This window comes from Sus scrofa, chromosome 8 (assembly GCF_054392235.1).
Source record: "Sus scrofa isolate SSC_HxYL_T2T_F1_AM1 chromosome 8, Sscrofa_HxYL_maternal_Yorkshire_Landrace_v2.0, whole genome shotgun sequence".
Classification (NCBI taxonomy): Eukaryota; Metazoa; Chordata; class Mammalia; order Artiodactyla; family Suidae; genus Sus; species Sus scrofa.
In genome coordinates, this window is record NC_139390.1 from 25,301,827 (window position 1) to 25,323,460 (window position 21,634).

Here is a 21,634-nt window from a genome sequence, read left to right on the forward strand (position 1 = left end):
ACTTCCTTTAAATTTGTTTTCTTCAAATTTTAAAATGGGATCTTCATAAATATAAAAAGGTAACTGACTTATGTTGGGAACATTCTATGTGCAGACCCTGCTAGGTACTATGCGGATTTGTCTCACAGAATCTTCAAGAAGTCGTGTAGTTACAGTCATCTCTGTTTTACAAATGATGTAACTTGGGCTTAGAGAGTTAGAGACTCTTGTCCAAGGTCAGGCAGCTTGTAAATGGTAACTCTCAAGTCTGCTTGTCTCAGAACTAAGTTAGACTGCCTCTTTGTAGAACATGAAAAACATATCTGTACCATTAAGGAGAGATAATTACATATATCTCCACTTATCCAAAATATTTATGGTTAAGCAGAACTGATACTAACATCTAAAAGTCTCCAGAATAAATTCTTCTCAAATGGGTACATTAATGATTCAAATATAAAACCTGCTATAAAAGAAAGAAGACCAATTTGTAAACTATTTCAAAGGTAAAAACATCCTTCTTAATATAGAGTATTAAACTTTGAAGCTCTCATTAAATATTGAAAAGTCATAAAGTTAAAAGAATTTCTTAACTCTTTTAGCAAACTGAAGAACTATCTCAGAGATAATTGGAGAAATCAAATAAAATGAGAAATTATAAAGGGTTAAATAATTCATAAATAGAATAAGATTTCAGAAAAAAAGCCCATTTTAATAATGTATACATTTTAATGAATTGTATCCTTTTAAAGTCTCTAGAATTCATTCTAACAAAAATATAAAAAAGCACCATTTCTCATGAGAAAAATTCTTGTGAAATTAGAAATGTATACACATAATAGGAATTACTTAAATTCATGATTTATGAAATTAAATCATGTTGAAATAAGATAGTATAATAAAACAAAACAGCTATACTCACATTTTGCATGGGCATCAAACAATACCTCACAATTGAAGGAAAGGAACATGCAGTCACCATAAAAGATTAACCATATTGCTTTTTAAATATAATACCATCGTGTAACAAATAGTTGTTAATTTTGAAGAAAGAGACAGCTATTTGGAAATGTAGTGGAATATCTCAGTTCCCAACATATATATCTTTGTACCAGGAGTCAAGATAGGAATATAAATTTCTCACAGAATCCCACAGTAAATAACATTTAAATTTAAAAAGCCATTCCCTGTTTAATAAATGATGTTAGGAAAACTGGATAACCACATGCAAAAGAATGAACCTGGAGCTTGTTTTATATCATATACAAAAATAAATTCAAAATGGATTAAACACTTGAAGATAAGACTTAAAACCACAGCACTTGTAAAAGAATACATAGGCAGTAAGCTCCTAGAAATTTTCTTGCAATGATTTTTTTGGATTTGATATGAAAAACAAAAGCAAAAATAAACAAGTGGGATTATATCAAGCTAAAAAGCTTCTATACAGTAATGAAATCATCAACTAAATAAAAAGGAAAACTATGGACTGGGAGAAAATATCTGAAAATCATATATCCAATAAGAGTTTAATATGCAACATATATAAGGAATTCATACAACTCAACAGTAAAAAAACAACAAAACAAAATATCAAAACAAGAACAAAGACAAACAAACCACAAATAGTTTGATTACTATTAGGCAAAAGACCTGAAGAGACATTTTTCCAAAGAAAGCATAAAAGTGGCCAACAGGTATACAGAGAGTCTCAATATCACTAATCATCAGGGAAATGCAGATCAAAATCACAATGGGATAGTATTTCATACCTGTTAGGACATCTACTATGAAAACAAAAAAGGATATAAGAAGTGTTGGCAAGGACGTGGCAAAATTGGTCTTCTTTCTTTTACAGCAGGTTTTATATTTGAATCATTAATGGACCCATTTGAGAAGAATTTATTCTGGAGACTTTTAGATATTAGTATCTGTTCTGCTCAACCATAAATATTTTGGTTAAGTGGAGATATATGTAATTATCTCTCCCTAATGGTACAGATATGTTTTTCATGTTCTACAAAGAGGCAGTCTACAAGTTCCCATTGTGGCTCAGCAGAAACAAATCTGAGTAGTATCCATGAGGACAAGGGTTCAATCCCTGGCCCTGCTCAATGGGTTAAGGATCTGGCGTTGCCATGATCTGTGGTGTAGATCGCAGACGTGGCTTGCAGTTGCTGTGGCTGTGGTGTAGGCCAGCAGCTGTAGTGCTGATTCAAACCCTAGCCTGAATTTCCATATGCCATGTATGTGCCCCTAAAAAGAAAAAACAAACAAACAAACCAAAAAACAAAAAGAGGCAATCTAACTTAGTTCACCCATGAAAAGAGTATGGAGGTTCCTCATGAAATTAAAAATAGAACTACCATATGATCCAGCAATTCCAGTTCTGGGTAGATATCCATAAGCAACTAAATCAATATCTTGAAAAGACATCTAAATTCCCAACTTCATTGCTAAATAATTCACAATAGCTAAGGTACAGAAAGAATGTTAGTGTCCCTTGAAAGATTCATAGATAAAGAAAATATAGTATATATTTACAATGGAATATTATTCAGCCACAAAAAAGATGGAATTCCTGTGAGTTCCTGTCATGGCACAGCAGAAACAAATCTGACTAGTATCTATGAGGATGAAGATTCGATCCCTGGCTTTGCTCAGTGGGTCAGGGATCCCGCGCTGCTGTGGCTGTGGTGTAGGCCAGCAGCTGTAGCTCCAATTTGACCCCTACCTAGCCTGGGAACTTCCATGTGCCATGGGTGCAGTCCTAAAAAGAAAAAACAATTATGGAATTCCCGACATCTGTGACAACATAGATAGACATTGCGGTCATTATGCTAAGTGAAATAAGTCAGATAGAGAAATACAAATATTGTATGCTACCATGTATGTGCAGAATATGCATAAAATAATTGAATTTATACAAACAGAGTAGAATGATGGATGTCAGGGCCTTGAGGTGGGGGAAAATAGGGAGAGGCTGGTAAAAGAGTATAAACTGTCAGTTAAAAGATGAATAAAGTCTGGGAATATAAAGTACAACATAGTGCCTGCGGTTAATAATACTATACTGTGTAATTGAAATTTGCTAAGATAGTGCTCTCAGCAAAACAACAACAACAAAAAGTAAATACATGAGGTGACAGATGTGTTAATGAACTCAAAGATGGGAATCCTTTCACAATATATACATATATTTAAAAAATCTCCTTGTACACTCTAAATATATTACGATTTAATTGCCATACCACAATAAAGCTGGGAAAATACATAAAAAGCCATTCACAGCTCATGACTCTTTCTTTTAAACAAAAGCATACATATCAAGAAAAATTCAAATTAATTTCATTTTAAAAAATGCCAAAGTTATTCGTAACAGAAGGTATAGCAGTAATAATTAGCATAAATCAGCACATCCACATTTAAAAACTTTCCTCACCACTTCATATAAAAGCTATCTTTGGTAAGTTACTTTACATCTCTGTGCCTCAGTTTGCTCACTTATCAAATAGAGAAAGCAATAGGCTTACCCATAAAAGGGTGCTGTGAAGATAAAATGTTAAAATAATTGGAAAATTTTTAGCACAGGACCTAAAGCATTTTTCTTGTTCAATAAGAATTCGCTACTATTCTCAACACAGTTTAATCAAGTGGGTATGGACGTGAAGTAGAGTTAATGAAATGAATGGTAACCACAAATGTTTTTACTTTTATTTTCATTGTTTTTTTTGCTTTTTAGGGCCACACCTATTGCATACGGAAGTTTCCAGGCGAGAGGTCCAATCAGAGCTGCAGCTGCCAACCTAGGCCACAGCCACAGCAACTCCAGATCTGAGCCATTTCTGAGACCTACACCATAGCTCACAGCAACGCTGGATCCTTAACTCACTAAGCAAAGCCAGGAATCGAACCCCCATCCTCATGGCTACTAGTCAGGTTCATTAACCACTGAGCCACTCACGTTTTTAAATATTCAAAAGTACATATGTATCCAACGTAAAAAACAAGTGTTTTTTTTTTTTTTTCCATCTTCAGGCAATAAAATTCCACCTGCTTTTAAGGCTGATTGATTGATAATCCTGACTTTTATATTCTGATTCTAGAGTTTACAGTGTAGTATTTTTTAACTCCCTCTTTCAGAATTATTTCAGCAGTTTATATTATAGAAAAAGTACTGAGTTAATCATTATGGTATGTTTTATTTTTCAAAAATACTTGCTGCTTCTCTCTGGCATCATGCTTGAACATATGACTTACTGGGCCCATGGAAAGTGTTTCTTGGTAGCAGTACATTGCTTGCCAAGCTCTCTTATTCCTCCATCATGAGAACAATGTTCCAACCAGAAGCTGCTTTCTCAGCTTGGCTCCAAGAGTGTAGATGACCTGGAGAAAAACTGAAGCTGACCCATGCTGGATAATTAGAAGTAAATTTGTTGTAAGCCATTATAGATTTTTGGTGAGCTGCACTGTAACATAACCTAGCTAGAAATTACTGAAATAATTATTATATCTATTAAATGTTCCCTTTTTCCTAAATATCATTCCTCATTATCTGTTCATGATCCTGCAACCACCTTGTAGGGAGCAGTAGAGAAATAACGGAGAGGATGCTCTGTGTAGTAAGAGAAAAACCAGGAATGAGAGCACACCAAAAACCAAAAGAAGTTCATGTGATCAAAGGGCTACACACCCCCAGGTCACTTAAGATGAGCCCAATTCAACATTTGCCAGGCAATGGCTATTGGAAGGTATTTGGTGAAGCAGTAGGAAGACATGAATAATAACCTTTATCTGTAAGGTTCTTCCAGCTTAAGAAGGAACGCAAACTTGCAAAATAATGTAAAGGATCAGAGTTCAGGGTCAGTGAAGGTCAGAAGTGGTCAACTCTATATATAAGACATAAAAAGTAGATAATGTTGGAACAAATCACAGTGATAAGTGGAAATAAGATACTTAAACAAAGGGGGACACAGAGAATAAAATTGTTGCATTTGGCAATTAGAATATCCACAGGACCACAGTGAGATTAATTTTAGGAGGGCTCTGAGGGTAATGATTGGATTTTAAGCACAATAAGAAATAAATGGGAAAGGAAAGACATAAAGAAAGTTAAGGAAGCTTTTTTTTCTTCTTTTTTTTTTGGTGATATTACAATGAAAGGAAAGACAGATATGATGCTGACTACAGCAGAAGATGCTGAGAGATCTGGCAAGATGGAATGTTTCATTTATTTAAGATTTTGAAAATGAGGAGAAAAAGTACATAATGGCTGGATTATGGCTCCAGAGGTGACACCAATAATGGCATCAAGAGTCCACATCTTGAACAGGAGCAGAATATCTCATCTTTTGAGGCTGTAGGAAAGAAATATGAATATTTGAGGACACAGAGTGTGAGTTCTAGAGGTTTTATGTTTGATGTGATACTGCTTTTTCTGGAAAATTAGATTACTGTCACCTCTGTGTTAAGGCAGCAGAGGTTTATGGATTAAAGCTTGAATTAAATGGTCAATATTTAAAATGGCTTATGAGCAACCAAAACAGAAGAGAAAATATACCAAGTAAAATAATTGGTAAATCTGTATCAAGACACTTGAAATATCCATTTTTTTCTTAATGTGGAATTCTATCTACAGGAATTTACTCTAAAGCCAATAACCTGAAAATACAAAAAATTCTGAATATATATATTTATATGACACAGATAACCTTGAGAAACATAATTTCAGTATCAAAAAATAGGGAATTATAGAGTTCCCATCATGACTTAGTGGAAACAAACCCGACTAGTATCCGTGAGGATCTGAGTTCAACCCCTGGCCCTGCTCAGTGGGTTAAGGATCTGGAGTTGTTGCGAGCTGTGGTGTTGATCACAGATCACAGATGCAGCTTGGATCCGGTGTTTCTGTGGCTGTGGTGTAAGCCAGCAGCTGCAGATCCAACTGGACCCCTAGCCTGGGTACTTCCATATGCAGCAGGTACAGTCATAAAAAGTAAAAAAAAAAAAAAAAAAAAAAAAAAAGGAATTATGATTTATAGTATATCCTAAATGGACTAAGATACAATCACTATAATTTCTTCGAAGGAGTTCGATGATATGGAAAGAATATTTATGATACAATGCTATCAGACATATACGATATACATATCCTTAAAACATAAATGAGTTCCCATAGTGGCACAGCAGAAACAAATCCGACTAGGAACCATGAGTTGCAGGTTCAACCCCTGGCCTCGCTCAGTGGGTTAAGGATTTGGTGTTGCCGTGAGCTGTGGTGTAGGTCGCAGACGAGGCTCGGATCTGGTGTGGCTATGGCTATGGCACAGGCCCCTCAGCCTGGAAACCTCCGATTAGACACCTAGCCTGGGAACTTCCATATGCCACGGGTGCGGCCCTAAAAGGACAAAAAGACAAAAAAGACAAAAAAAAAAAAGATTTACATTAAAATATCTGTGAATAATAAGAATCTGTAAGTGTATTATATAATTTATATATTATATATTAATTTTCCTACATTTCTATGTCTTCTATATCTTCTATACTGAAAATCAAGTGCTTCTGTAGTAAGATTAAATATACTTTATGTTGAATTTACCCAAATGTCAACAGCACCCAAAAGATTGCAGAAACAAATTAGTAGAATCAGGACAATAAGCTCCAAATCTGCGTGTTTATTCAATTCTGAGGCTAGTATCTCATATATTTAAGGTCATGATGTATCCTTAATTAAGGATTTGGGTGAAAAGTGAAAAGGAAAATTAAGTGGACCAAAGTTTCATGAGCCTGTCCAAAGTAATTCAGGTAATTAACCATATCAAGGCTAGCGCTTTTCTTTTTCTTTTTAGATGGTTTTTATTTTTTTCCATTATAGCTGGTTTACAGTGTTCTGTCAATGTTCTGCAGTACAGCAAAGAGACTCAGTCAAACATATATATATATAATATATATATATTGCTTTTCTCACATTATTCTCCTTTATGCTCCATAAGTGACTAGATATGCTTCCCAGTGCTATACAGCAGGATCTCATTGCTTATCCATTCCAAAGGCAATAATACGACATGAATGAATCTTTCCACAGAAAAGAAACTCATGGACTTGGGAGAACAGACTCGTGGCTGCCAAGGGGGAGGGGGAGGTAGTGGAATGGACTGGGAATCTGGGGTTAATAGATGCAAACTTTTCAAACTTTAACATGTACTAGAATCCTTTAGGTATCTTTTAAAATGCAGTCTGAGACTGGAGATTCTGCATTCTGAAGAATCCTTACTTGATTTTGATGTTGTTAGTGTGAACCATAAGTTGAGTAACAAGGAACTAGCTAGGTAAGAAATTAATTAGTAATTAATCAGGCATTAATCTTTCTGAAAGAGTCTCCTGAATGCTTTCAAATCACAGTAAGATAAAATTAGCAGCAAAAACTCAAAGAAAAGGTACTCTTGAGGCAAGGTCATAGAATAACAGCTTGGAAGTGATCTTAAAGAGAAATTTCAAATACAACCTCCTGTATGTCTCCTTAGACATAGAAGTAGTAATCTGAACAACTGGTCTAGCATAACAAACTGTGATATTTTCTCTCTTTAATTTTTATTGATACAAATAAATACATTATCAGTAGATAACTAGTATAATGAATATGCTTTAAAATGAAAGAAAAAGTAGTTACCTCTTTTAATCTGCTCAGGCAAATAGAATGATAACTTAAAATACCTTGAGAGATATTGAAGGAATTTGTTACAAACAAAAGCAGATTCACCATATAGCCAGTGAAGCTTTCTTCAAGGATACTCAATTGCTCAGACCTTTCTAGGGTCCAAGTCATAGCAGTGTGTACAACATCATGATATATTACTGAGGATTTTTCAAAATAAGGCATTTTAATCAAATTGGTTAAGGCCTTCTTCCACTGATTTCATTATCTGTTTCACACCCCTTAATATCACGTGGCACTGGAGTAACAGAAAAAAATTTGTGGGGAGACAGTTTAAAGAGATGTTGAGTTGGAGATATGTCTAGTTGGTTTAATGGTATAATAGTCATGTGATTCACAGATTTTTCCATTTATAATTATGTTATTGTAAGCTTTCTATCTCAGTCTATTCAAGCTGCTATAACAAAATACCATAAACGGAGTGGCTTATAAATAAGAAACTTATATTTCTCATCATTTTGGAGGCTGGGAAGTCCAAGATCATGATGCTAACAGATTCAATGTCTGGTGAAGAACTGCCTTTTGGTTCACTGACAATGGCTTTTCCTGTTTCCTCACATGGTGGAAAGGGCCAGGGATCTCTGTGGGATCTCTTATCAAGGCAATAATCCCATGTACAGCAGCTGAACCTTCGTGACCTAAGCAGGTCCCAAAAGCTCCACCTCCTAACACTATCTCATTGGGTATTAGGTTTCAATGCATCAATTTTGGGAGGACCCAAATATTCAGTCTACAGCCATTGCCACTACCCCTCCCCTTTAGCTGATTTATATAGCATCATGATAAAAAGGTGCAGAGACTCAGTTTTATTGCAATAAGAATTTGAATTTTGGTTCTTCCAAATTACACAACAGATAAAAAAAGAAACAGATTTCTCAATTTGACAGTAGACAGATCTGTTATCTCTCAAGAACTTTTCTAATCTACTAGTAATTTTAAAATATTATTTTAAAACAGTTATGCCAGAGGGGACAAACTGATTACTCTTTTTTTTTTTGTCTTGTCCATTTTCTAATTGTGTTATTACTCAATGAATTTGATTACATTTATAGTTGTACAACTTATCATCACAACCCAATTTTATAGCATTTCCATCTCAAACCCCCACCTCCTTCCCCCCACCCTCAATCGGTAACCTCTGAAAACCATAAGTGCTTCAGTCTATGAGTCAGAATCTGTTCTGCAAAGAAGTTCACTGTGTCCTTTTTTCAGATTCGACATGTAAGTGACAGCATTTGATGCTGGTGTCTCACTATCTAACTTCCCTTAGCATGATAATTTCTAGGTCTATCCATGTTGCTGCAAATGCTGTTATTTCTTTCCTTTTGGTGGCCGAGTAATATTCCATTGTGCATATGTACCACATCTTCTCTATCCACTCATCTGTCAATGGACATTTAGGTTGTTTCCATGTCTTGGCTATTGTATATAGTGCTGCAATGAACACTGGAGTACATGTATCTTTTCGAATCATGATTGTCTTTGGATAGATGCCCAGGAGTATGACTGCTGGATCAAATGGTAATTCTATTTTTAGTTTTCTGAGGAATCTCCATACTGTTTTCCACAGTGGTTGTACCAATTTACATTCCCACCAATAGTGTAAGGGGGTTCCCTTTTCTCCACACCTCTCCAGAATTTATTGTTTGCAGACTTTTTGATGACAGCCATTCTAGCTGGTGAAAGGTGGTACCTCACAGTGGTTTTGATTTGCATTTCTTTAATAATTAGTGACACTGAACATCTTTTAATGTGTTTTTTGGCCGTGTGTATATCTTCTTTGGTGATTATCTTTCTTTTACTTATGTAGAAAAATGTTTAAAATTGTCATCTGAGGTAAAGAGAGATCACATACCTTCAAAATGTAGGAGAGAATATTATGGGGTATATAGTTTTGCATTTAATAGTAGAGAGTATAAAATTAATTTAAATATTGTACCTTTCTGATTTGAAGGCATTTACGCTATATGTTAACTTTGTAAAGTTTATAATTTTGTTTAGTTTTCTCACACAAAATGATTTTTCTATTTGTTATTCTCAGTTCTTTTTTTTTCCCCTTTTAAAGGACTCTCACATGGTAAAATATACAAGATTTATCATATACTGGATTTAGTCACTTTACTTCTCAGAATGTTTCCTCCTCAGTAAAATGAGGATAATAATAACCCTCTCTCTAGGTAAGAGCAAGAATTAATTGAGATGATACACTGTATATGCTCAGCATAGACTCTAAGACATTGCAAAGGACCAGTGAATGTTAGCTGTTGCTGCTGTCATTATATACATATGCATTATTTTTATTTCAATTACTGACAGATATTTCATTCCTCCATTCTGTCCAATCTCTGCTCAGAAAGATGTCTAACATCAAAACTCAAACTGTAATGGTCTCCTGCTGAAATCCTTACAGAAATCTCTATTATCTACAAGGCTCTTTGCAGGTCAAATTCAATCTGCCTTCTCTAACTGTATGTCTTGAAATATCAAATACTTACAGCCCTCAGATAAATGCATTTTTACCTGTTAGAGATTCAAGCCATGAAGTTTTACTTGTACTTTTCACTGCCATTGTACATGGGTTTTCCTCTTTCTAAAAAGTTTTCCTTTTTTTTTTTTGCAATAACATAAAGTTCTATTCATCCTTTAACGACGATCTGAAATGACACTTTTTATAGATGATAGCCCAATGGATAGGGATTTGCACTTATTTTGCATCCATCATATTCTCTGATTGAGAATATTGCTACATATAGAAGATGACTCATACAATACCATATGAGCTAGAATTTCCTGCACTAAGACACTCTCAGAGTTTCCACAGGAGGATATGTTCATAATGGCATAGAAGAATGCTGAAGGCCATACACATGAAAGAAAGAAATAAAATGTGCCAGAAGCATGCAAAGAGATAATGTGAATAGCCAAGTTACATATCAAATTATATACCCTTACAATGTTCTTTTTTCCCTAATTTTGAAAGTATACATTCTTTCCTTCAAATGACATTTTTTAATGATTTTTCTACATAAACAAAAGTAACATATGTGTTCATCTTCATCATTGGGTGAATGAGACACAAACAGTCTGTAATATAAAGTCATGTAAATTGAAACATACAAAACACTTTTAATTCAAGGACACATACATTAAATACACTTGAGTCAGTGCCTATAATAAGATTAAAAATAATATATGTAATTTCCAATGCACAAAATCTTATTATTAAAATGTTATTTTCTCTTCATCTTTATTTCTCTTTCTCCGTTGATATTTTTTGTTTGGAGAGTATTGTTTAGTTAGATCAGTGTCTGAAAAGATGATCTTCACAATAATCACATTACATGTCAGAAAATCAGATACCCTGGCTGTTTTTCAGAAACACTGAAGTAAAATCTTTCCTAATGGAGCCTAGAAATATATCTTTAGAACAAACAATGAGATGTTGCTTAGGAAAATACCTTTTGGAAACCACTGACCTAAACTATGGGGCAGATGAAATCAGTCACAGACACACAATGGACATAATTTTCCATGATATGTAATCAGCCATTTTTAACACTAATTAAACCTTGCATAAAGTAACTACTTACTAAATATTTATTCAATGAATGAATGAAGGAATGACTGGCATTACTTCATAGAGAACAGGCTACAGTAATAAAAGCAACAAGAAAAAAATAATAGAAGTAACACATATAATTAGATAACACTTATTCTATACAATTACAAAGCTTTAAGTTCATTTATTAATCAATCAATGAACAATAAATGTGTTTTACAATAAATAAATATATACATACTCCATATACATATACATGTATAGTATATTAGAAAGTTTTCTAGTTTATAACAGAGTAAATCAACAGCATGCATGGTTCCAGAAGACTACTTGCTAGTACAATGGCATGCATTTTGTCTGATGCTCATATGCCCACAATTTGCATTAGCGTTTTGTTTTGTTTTTTAATCCAACTTTTCTTAATATGATTGGTAGTCAATCTGGAGTAGATTTGAGGCAGACTTTGGAACCATAATCTGCCTGTGACTATATAGATCAAATTCACTGGGGAATTTACACAAGTTCAAGCAATTTGAAAATGTTCTTTCATTTGAATAGCTACGTTCAAGCTCAGGACATGCTGGGATTTGCCATTTTGGCTGCCATCACAATTACCCCTATCAGTGTCTATGCACAGATGCTGAATGTGGGTAACTATCACTGGCAGGTTATACTGGCAGCTCATACAAATGAATAATCATTGGCTCATGATCACCTCAACTCCCTAGATCACTGGAATGGCCCAGCTGGGCTGAACAGGAAATCTAGCTAACGAGACAGATTGTTTTTTCCTACTTCAGTAATACATAATATACAGGCTTTCACACAGCTGTCTTTTAAAAAGTTTATCTTGAACTTTTAAATTTATTTAAATGTTTTTGTTCTTATTAGTGAAAAATGTCATTACGCATACAGTATGTAACACAGACATTCAGTTAGGGATTTAAGATTTTGAAATTTCCACTTAAAGGAAACAATATGGTATGTTGCACAATTGGTAGTAAATAGCATTAGTCCAGATGCTTACTGTGAAACTGCCACCCTTACACCATGACTGAAATAAAATGAGGAACACAAAGACTGTTATTAAAGCTGAACAGAAAACCTATTTTTGAATGACCCAATCTATATAATAGCAGCTAAGTAACAAAGTAAACATCATTAGTGAGCTTTTCGATTTGTATTTATATTTTGCTACTTTTCCTCCACACCATGTTACAAAGTTTCTCAGTATATAGCTTCCTCTTTATAAATTAACTATCTACAATTTACTAGGCCATCAGGATTAAAAGGATATGTGCATCATATTTAGCATTTCACTATGAGGAACCAGACAAGGAGGAACTGGAAAAGGGACCACTTTAAGGTGTTTCCATCAGAAAGGATGATGGCACAATGTTCCTAGATGCTGTGGAAGAGAGGGATTTTTAAGAATGAGAAATATGCAACCATTATAAAGATGAAAAAGCAAATCCCTTCTACTCTCTTCGAAATCTGACTGTTAATCCAATGCCCTCGGTAAATGGAGAGATATTAAATGTTTTGAGATTGAGATGGTTTAGGAGTATAACACAGGAAATTTCCTAAAACCTTTTATCTTGGACTTCCAAATATAATTTAAAGGAAGACTATAATTTCTAATTAGGAAAACATTAAGAGTTTTCCCTGAAGTTGCTTTCTTTCTACCAGAGCAGCACCACCCTTAATGACTAATGTTGTTACTATATTTCTATCTATAAATTCAGATTTTTATTTTACTTTTTCAGTACACAGTTATTTATGTTGGCCCTGAAGATACAGCAGTATATTGTTTTTTTCTTCTATCTTACCAGTCTCTAGCATTCTTCTTCAGCTGCACTTTAAATTTCAGAATTTCTTCTATCTGCAACTCTCCTCTCTCATCACTTCATACACTTGGCCCAGATAATCTCACATATTAATATTCCAATCTGTGAACATACTGATGACTTTTTGATCACCATCCCCAAGTTTTTCTCTCACCTGAGCTCCAGTCCTAAATAGCCAAATAATAATCCATCTTGAAATTTCAAAGAAACCCTAACATTTACCTTCATTATTCCCTCCCCACACTTATTTCTCCCTGGTGTTCTCTCTGTCATTTAACAGCATCACTAGGCACTCAGGTACATCAAGAAACCTTGGACACATCATTGACTCCTCCCACTCCTTCATTCCACACATCAAATCACGTATCAAGTCAAAATAAGTTTTCCATAATTCTGTCTATATTTGTTATATTTCAATTAACTAGTAAAAAAAAAAAAATACCAGCAACTATCTTTTTTACCTTACAACATTATAATGACTAAGTTGCCTGCCTTGGTCTTGGCAACTTCTAATTCATTCCCCACTGTGCATCCCAAATTGTCCTCTTAATTGGATCTTATTGTTCCACTGCAATAACTCAATGCTTTGACATCTCCTGATTCTCTTAGGATAAAATCCAAATGTCTTTGACTGTCTTACAAGCCCCTGCCTGATCTGCCTTTTAATTTATTTCTATTCTTGTGCTTACATTCCATACCCCAGATCTACTTTCTATTTCCCTGAGAAGCATTCATTCCTTTGGCCTGGACTTTGTTATGCTACTGTATTTATCTGGAAATTTTTCAGTTTCTCTCACTCTTTCCTTACCTTAATAAAACCTTTGGGTTGGTAACTATCTCTCCTAAGCCACTAATACCCTACATTAACTAAAATAGGCATATCTTCTATCCTTTTACTTCCCATAGCATTCTGGATTTATACTGTTACATTTATCACAATGTTGTGTATTTTGGCCATCTCACTCACTAGATTTTAATTTCAGCAAGGGAAAAGTGTGTCTGAATGTTTATACTGCTATCTTCAACATTTATGAAAGCTCTAGACCTTTTACATATGGTCAATAAGCATTTAATTAATATATATATATATGTAAATATAGGTCTTTTCCCTTGAAATGTCTTTTAATCTAGTAGAGTACTCCTTTATGGCCTGGGGCTTAGGAACTCTATCTTTAAAAATGAAAGAACTAGCCCATATTGCCTTATAGAAGTTACTTTTTGGTTATCCTAGGCTGCCTTAAACAATCTGATAGAAATATATAAATGTTTTGAAAACATATAGTATCCCTCTATCCTTATTAAATGAGAAATGGGGGCAAAAAAGCTCAGACAGGTTAGAGAAAAGAAGGAATTTGAGCAGAACTAGATATTTTGATGATATATATATAAAAGAAAACACCTGGAAAGCACAGGGTATACATAAGAAAAGTGACCTATTTAGTTTCATCCAAATATTAAGAAATGTAATCTAGTTATCTTTGAAAATTCCAAGAGTCTTACAGATAAGGAACTGTATTCGCATTCAATTTGGCATAATTTTATCAATCAGAACATTATCTTATTTAATATTTAGAATAATTATATGAAACAATGTTATTAGCACTATTATACTAATAACAAAATTGAAATGTAAACTTAAAATCTTGATACAAACCCTGAAGGCAGTACATGCAAGGTAAGATTAATACCCAGATCCACAGTTCTTAACCTCCTTCTAAATTACAACAAGCTAAATCAGCAAAAGGTTAATTAGAATGTACTATATTTCCAGATAGCCCTAGGCACTGGAATAAACAATTATGCAATTCTCTCCATTGATCATTCATACATTAAAGTCCAAATTTTTGAAAGTATAACCATGCATATTATATCTAGAAAATATTTCATTTAATTCAGAGTACTAGATCATTTTGAAGTTCTAGGATAATCAATTTTTCTTAAAATGTTTTTGTCTCGCAGGTATGGTATAAAAACCAGAGCAGTCATGAAGCAGACCGAACTTCTGGAATTTTTCAGGAACCAAATGATATGGATTAAGGACCCATAATCTTACAAGGAGGTGTCTGCACAATAAATATTGCCTCTCTCTAATCCAGCTTCACATTTTCAATGCTATAATCTGAGGCATTTTTCTAAAATTCAAATAAGAAAATATATGATAGTTATTCTCTGTTGCTTATCTTATATCCTCTTCCCATTCTTCTATGTCAATAATTTCAGCTCATGGTGATTTTACCCTCTGAGGGACATATGGTAATATATGGAGACATTTTTATGGGGAAGAGAGGGTGCGACTGTCACCCAGTGGGTATAAACCGGGAATGATGCTAAAACATCCTCAATGAATATGACAGCTCCTCATCAAAGAAATCCCTGACCCCAAATGCCAACATATCAAGGCTGCAAAACTTTGCTTTATGCTAACAATGCATAGATTCATTTATATCAGTAATATGTCTCGTCACAAGATACAATCCAAACTCATTAAAATAAGCACACAACATCTTTCACAATTTAATTCCTGCTGATATCTTAATGTTATCTGTTGACACTCTACCACTTTGTTCTGAATTACTTACCACTTAAAAAATACATATGTTGGTCGAGGTTGGATGAGCTGTGCCATATTAAGAAATACCACTAGGAGTTCCCATTGTGGCTTAGTGGATTAAGGACCCAATGTCTCTGTGAGGATGTGGGTTTAATCCCTGGCCTCCCTCAGTGGGTTAAGAATCTGATGTTACAAGCATCAGATGGTGTTACAAGCATAGGTTGCAGATGCAGCTAGGATCCAATCTGATGTTGCACGCATAGGTTGCAGATGCAACTAGGATCCAGTGTTGCAGAGGCAGTGGTACAAGGTAGCAGGTGCAGCTCTAATTCCACCTCTGGCGTAGAAACTTCCATATGCTGAAGGTTCAGTGTAGAAGCTCCATCATCTTAAGGAGCTTTCATCCCAAAATGAGCCTTCAGGTTTCACTGCATCATGGCAAGAGCATGGAACAATGCACTCTGTCACTTAATTGCCTCTGTCCACTAGTAAAACCATGTCACCTTCCCTCACATTGGCTACATCCACTTGGCCAAACAAATCACAAGGCTTCATCTAACTTCAAAAGAACTTTTACCTGGAACAAAAAGAAAGCCAGTAGCCCTCTTAATGAGTACCATTAGTGTTTTCCCCTGAATTCTCCTTATTTCCAGGGCTAATTCATTCTTAACATGAAAGTTTAATTTAGGAGTTCCCATTGTGGCGCAGTGGAAACAAATCCAACTAAGAACCATGAGGTTGTGGGTTTGATCCCTGGCCTCACTCAGTGGGTTAAGGATCTGGTGTTGCCACGAGGTGTGGTGTAGGTTGCAGACGTAGCTCAGATCTGGTGTTGCTGTGGCTGTGGTATAGGCCGGTGGCTACAGCTCCAATTAGACCCCTAGCCTGGGAACCTCCACATGCCGCAGGTGTGGCCCTAAAAAGACAAAAGACAAAAAAAAAAAAATAATAATTTATATGTCTCTTCTTAGATAAATCCTTTGTGACATGTTTTCTTCCAAGACTGTTAGGTGACTATCCTTGGCCCTCTTATCAACACACCTGTACATAGATTTTATAGCATTTAACCCTTGTTGTTATTAAAGTCTATTCACAAGATTGCTTCTTCTAGATTATTGGCTCTTGATGACAGGGAAAGTATCTTATTCATATTGTACTCACAAAATCTACCTTACATGAGATAAAATAATTAAATGTTTCCTTACACAAAGACAACAACCAATTATCCAAATTATCCAATAGAAGATACAGCAACATTTTCTATCAAATAAGAGCCTCTCACCTCAGATAAGCATTAATTCATTGATTTAAAGCTCTGTCAATATTTCTCCCTTATCCCAGTATGAAGAAATGTGTGATCACAGAAAATGAGGCACTCATAGTGTCATAAAATATGATACAAGAGCATGGTAAAAATTGTGTTGGATAAATTATATCAACTTTAGGGTACCCAGGGCAATCATTTTCCTTTTTTAAAATGCCATTACTAAGTAAAGATAAGAGACATTGTTGAGGATAGTCAAATTCTTGTTCAACTTGGATTGCCTTCAAGCAACTCAAGAGCCTTCATTCTTAACTGAAAACAGCTTTCAGCATCCCCTGAAGAAAAAAAAAAATGATCAGGAAAACCATGGTGAATCTAATGGGTCCCAAAGAAATCCTTAAATTGTTTGAGGAAGACTGAATTTTCTCCCTCTTCCATCAATAACTTTTTTTCATACTCATGTGAAAAATAGTTATATCACTGTTGCAGAAGTAGATTGAGTTTACATATATGTTGAGAATCTACTGAATAAACACAGCTATATGATTCAATTCAGGGGACAGGTCACTGGACCAAGACACAGAAGACTAAAGTTCTTTCCCCAATCTTGCCAGGTTTAGCCACGTCACTCGGATTAAGTATAATAACTAAGACTTTTCTGAGTATTCCCCCCCTCCTTTTTTTTTAGCTATAAAAGCGTATTTAGTAATAGCTGGATTATTTCTTACTTCAGTTACCAGGAAAAAAAATAAAGGTATTTTACTTAATACATATTGTAAAATATAAAAGAAAAAATGGATATAAAGGCTTACTATTACTACTGAGATAGCATAATAAAACAGGTTTTGAATCCTACAGCGCAAGTTGTTTAGCCTCCAGAACCCTTTACTCATCGAAAAACAGGCATAAAATATAGGTTTGTTTAAAAAATTAAGTATTTATAACTTAGGTCATAATATATGCTCAATAATTGGTAGATCTCTAAAATACATAATTCCCTGAAAATACAGCACAATAATTCATTTTCAAAAAATAGATTATAAATGTTATCTGTGTGCGTTACATAAGCAGATTAAAGCAGTTTTCCATGAACTAAGAAAAGCAGATGATTTAGCTTTAATGTGGAAACTCAGAGTACCTTCTGTAGAAAAGGAAGAGTAAGCACTCCTTAGCTCCATAATAATATTACTATACAACTTAAAAAAGCTAAGATAAATATAAATTTAAATTGAAATGAATACAGGAATATAAATTGTATAACTACATAATTTTTAAACAGAAGTCAGAAGGAACTATTAAGAAAAGAAAGAATGGAAGGAAACAAAACATTAGCAATGAAATAAAAAAAACAGCACCAATGAAATGAGAAGTTTAAAACTTCAAGCCCTGATTCTACTCTAAAGATCAGAAATTAGTTGCAATGCATGCTTTGCGTCCACTGTGGGAAGTAGCATCATACTGTGCTTTAAGAATGGGGACAATGGAACTCAGCTCTAGCACCAAACATCACTATGCCTAATACGTAGCAGGAACTCAAGAAATATTAGCTAATATTGCTATTGATATCTTTGTGAGGCTTATGATTTTAAAAATCCCGATTAATCCACAAACAGAAAAGATATATCTGCTGTTTGCTTTCCAGTCCTAGCTTTCCATCCTTAAGAATGGCAGAACAACAGAGATAAAAAGCTGAGTAGATCTGCTTGTTTTCCTAGCTTGATGAAGCTTGCATGGAAGGCAGAGTTTGATGTAAGATTTCAAAATATTTTCTTTAAATACAGTGGTTGTTCAAAAGTATCCCAGGTCCCCTATGACTGTAACTACTCAGTAAACATTAAATAACCAATAAACTGTTAACTTCCTCTCTTCTTTCTCCCCCCTCCATGGACAAAATGCAGGTGTTTGTTGAAGTCTGCTCTCAGAAACCCTCTGACTTGAGCCCTCTCTTCATTTCAGAAGGCCTCACCTACTGAGATATGTCAAAAAGCTGAACACCTATAGAAACAAACATATGAACCTAGTTTTCTCTTACTACAATCCAAATATCAACTGCTGTTATTCACCCTGGGATTTCCCTGGATTAGCTTTTTTGTCCTTTGCTTCCCAAACACAAAGATATCAAGCTAGAGATCACCATCTCACTTGATTCTTAAAAACCTAAATGCACTTGGGGGAAAATCAAAGGTAGGAACATAGAATCACAGATTACTTGTTCATTTGTATCACCCAAAACGAAAATATAAAAGGGAAAATTGATGTTTTTCCTTTTACTGTTCCACATGAATTTCAAAGCATAATTTGGTGAATTATATTTTCTAATATATTTTATTCAATATACTTCTGAAAGCTAAAACCATATTAAGATTGGCAACTTTTTTTTCTATAGGATCAGATAGTAAATATTACAAGTTTTATAGGGAACATATAATTTTTGTTCCATATTTATAATTCTACTTCATTTTTGTTCATTTTGTTTATTTTGCAAAATGTTTTAAATGTGCAAGAAACATTCTTATCAAGCAGGCCATACAAAAGCAACAGTCTGATGCTGAATGTGGCCTTCCAGCCATACACCACTAACTCAAATCAGACATGACATGCACTTTAAAATAAGCATTCTGAAGGTTAAGATGTTGGGGAAGTGAAAAAGATAACTTATTGTCTTTGTGATACTGAAAAAAAAATATTGTGAGAACTTAGATTTGTCTGCCATTGAAAATACATATGAAACCATACTTGAATTTATACCCATACTGAGGTGTACAGCCTCTAAGATGGTCCATAGTGATCTCTGCTTCCTACTAAATTCATGCATAGGCCCCTCTCCTAAAATGTGGACTGTACTGACTCATCTCCAGAGAACGAAATACCATAGAAGAGGTAGAAGATATGTCAATTCTGAAATTAGGTTATAAAAAACTAGCTTTCATTAAGGATGTCCTTTCTTGCTTTCTCTGAGTTCACCTGACCTGGGAGAAACTAGCTACTATGTTGTGAACAGTCCTAGAGAGAGGCTTATGTGGTCAGGCACATATCTCCAGCTAACATAAGAGAGTCAGTTTGGTAGGGAAACCTCTCCCAGTCAAGCTTTCCCAGACTGCAGTCCTATGACAATGAATTTTGTGTGTCAACTTGGCTGGGCCATGGAACCTAGATATTGGTCAAATATTACTCTGGATGTTTCTGGGAAGGTGTTTGGGTTTGTTTGTTTTGGATGAGAATAACACAAATTTTGTAGATTTTGATTACTCCTGATAATGCAAGTGAGCCTTATCATCTTATTATTTGAAGGCCTTAATAGAAGACTGTTCTTTGAGGGCAACAGAAAGGAGTTCACTGGAATGGAGGAGATCTACGGGGACCAAGAGCAGAGCTTTTGCTGTGAACTTCAGTCCAAAATATTTCCCTTTGGACTACTACACATTTAGACAATTTTTTTTGTCACTTCAATGCGCCATGTGCGTGCGTGTGTGTGTGTCTGTATGTATGTATATACATTTGCCACCAATCAGTGTATATATGTTTGCCATCAATCAGTACAGATTTATAAAGGCAGGAGACTTGCAGTTCTCACCAGCCAAGTATATAGGGTCACTAGTTTAGTACACCTAAAGAAAAGGGGAGGAAAAAATGATTTCCCACATAAGTCTCTCGTTACCTTTGGCAACTATAGAAAAAGATACAATGGTTCACCTTATTCCACATGAACAATCACATGAATCTTCTGGGAAACTAGGATTAAATCTGCCTCAAGAGAAGAAGAGTTCAGAGCAATCTCTGCTTAATCTAGAGACTGAAGTGGAATTCTGATTCTGAAAGAAAACTGACAATAGCTAAAATTGACCCTTTTCTCTGACAACAGTTTATATGAAACTGTATACTTCAAAATATGAAGGGAAATTGGTTGGAACATGAACCAAGCTTCCCAGGGTTCAGGGACTATATATGCAAAAAAAACTTTTGGGGTAAAACTTAATGGGGCAGGAGCTTGAGCCCCCAAAACAGGTTAGATATGGACTAGGGTCCATGTGAGATCAAAAGAGGCAAATACACAATTATTAGAAGGCCAAACACAAAAAATTAGAACAAATCAAAACCTCCTCTTCAAGATAAACCTCCATATAAAAATTTCAAACCCCATGAGGGTAAACAAAGTTCAGATGAAATGATTAAACATGAAATGATTACTTTGCTCCAAATGAAAAGGAAAATAAAATAGAGCCATTCTAAAATGGCATTACAACAGTATAGAGGAAAAGAATAATATTTACAAAGGAAAACAGGAAATTAAAAAGCAAGTCAGGGCAGAAATTATGTTAGTATAAACTGATATAATTAGAAAACTTTCAAATAAAATTTTTAATCTCTAGTATATAAAATTCATAGCTGTTATAAACTCTGATGAGAGAATTGGTGAATTAAGATGCAGTTTTTAGAGATGTACTTAAATACAGCATATAGTGCCAAAAATGATATGTGTGTGTGTGTGTCTGCGCAATATATAGAGGGAAAAATCCTTATATTTTTTTTTCCATAAACGGTTACTTCTCCACAGTTACTTCTAACTTCTCTTTGTTCATTTTGTCATTCATCCATAGAAGTTGTGCAGAGATTATATAGTTGATAAATTGCAGAAGATTAACTGGCTATTCTTTACTGAGCTCTTCCTTCTTTCCCTGGGGGATCAGATGTTCCAGGAAGTCAGAAGTTTCCTCTATTT

At 34.7% G+C, this 21,634-nt stretch overlaps 1 long non-coding RNA gene across 1 annotated transcript in view; it reads right to left on the bottom strand.

Annotated features, from left to right (window-relative positions):
- The window catches only part of LOC146400376 (uncharacterized), a 118,000-nt gene that overhangs the window by 37,503 nt on the left and 58,863 nt on the right, over positions 1 to 21,634 (bottom strand). The window lies entirely within an intron of this gene.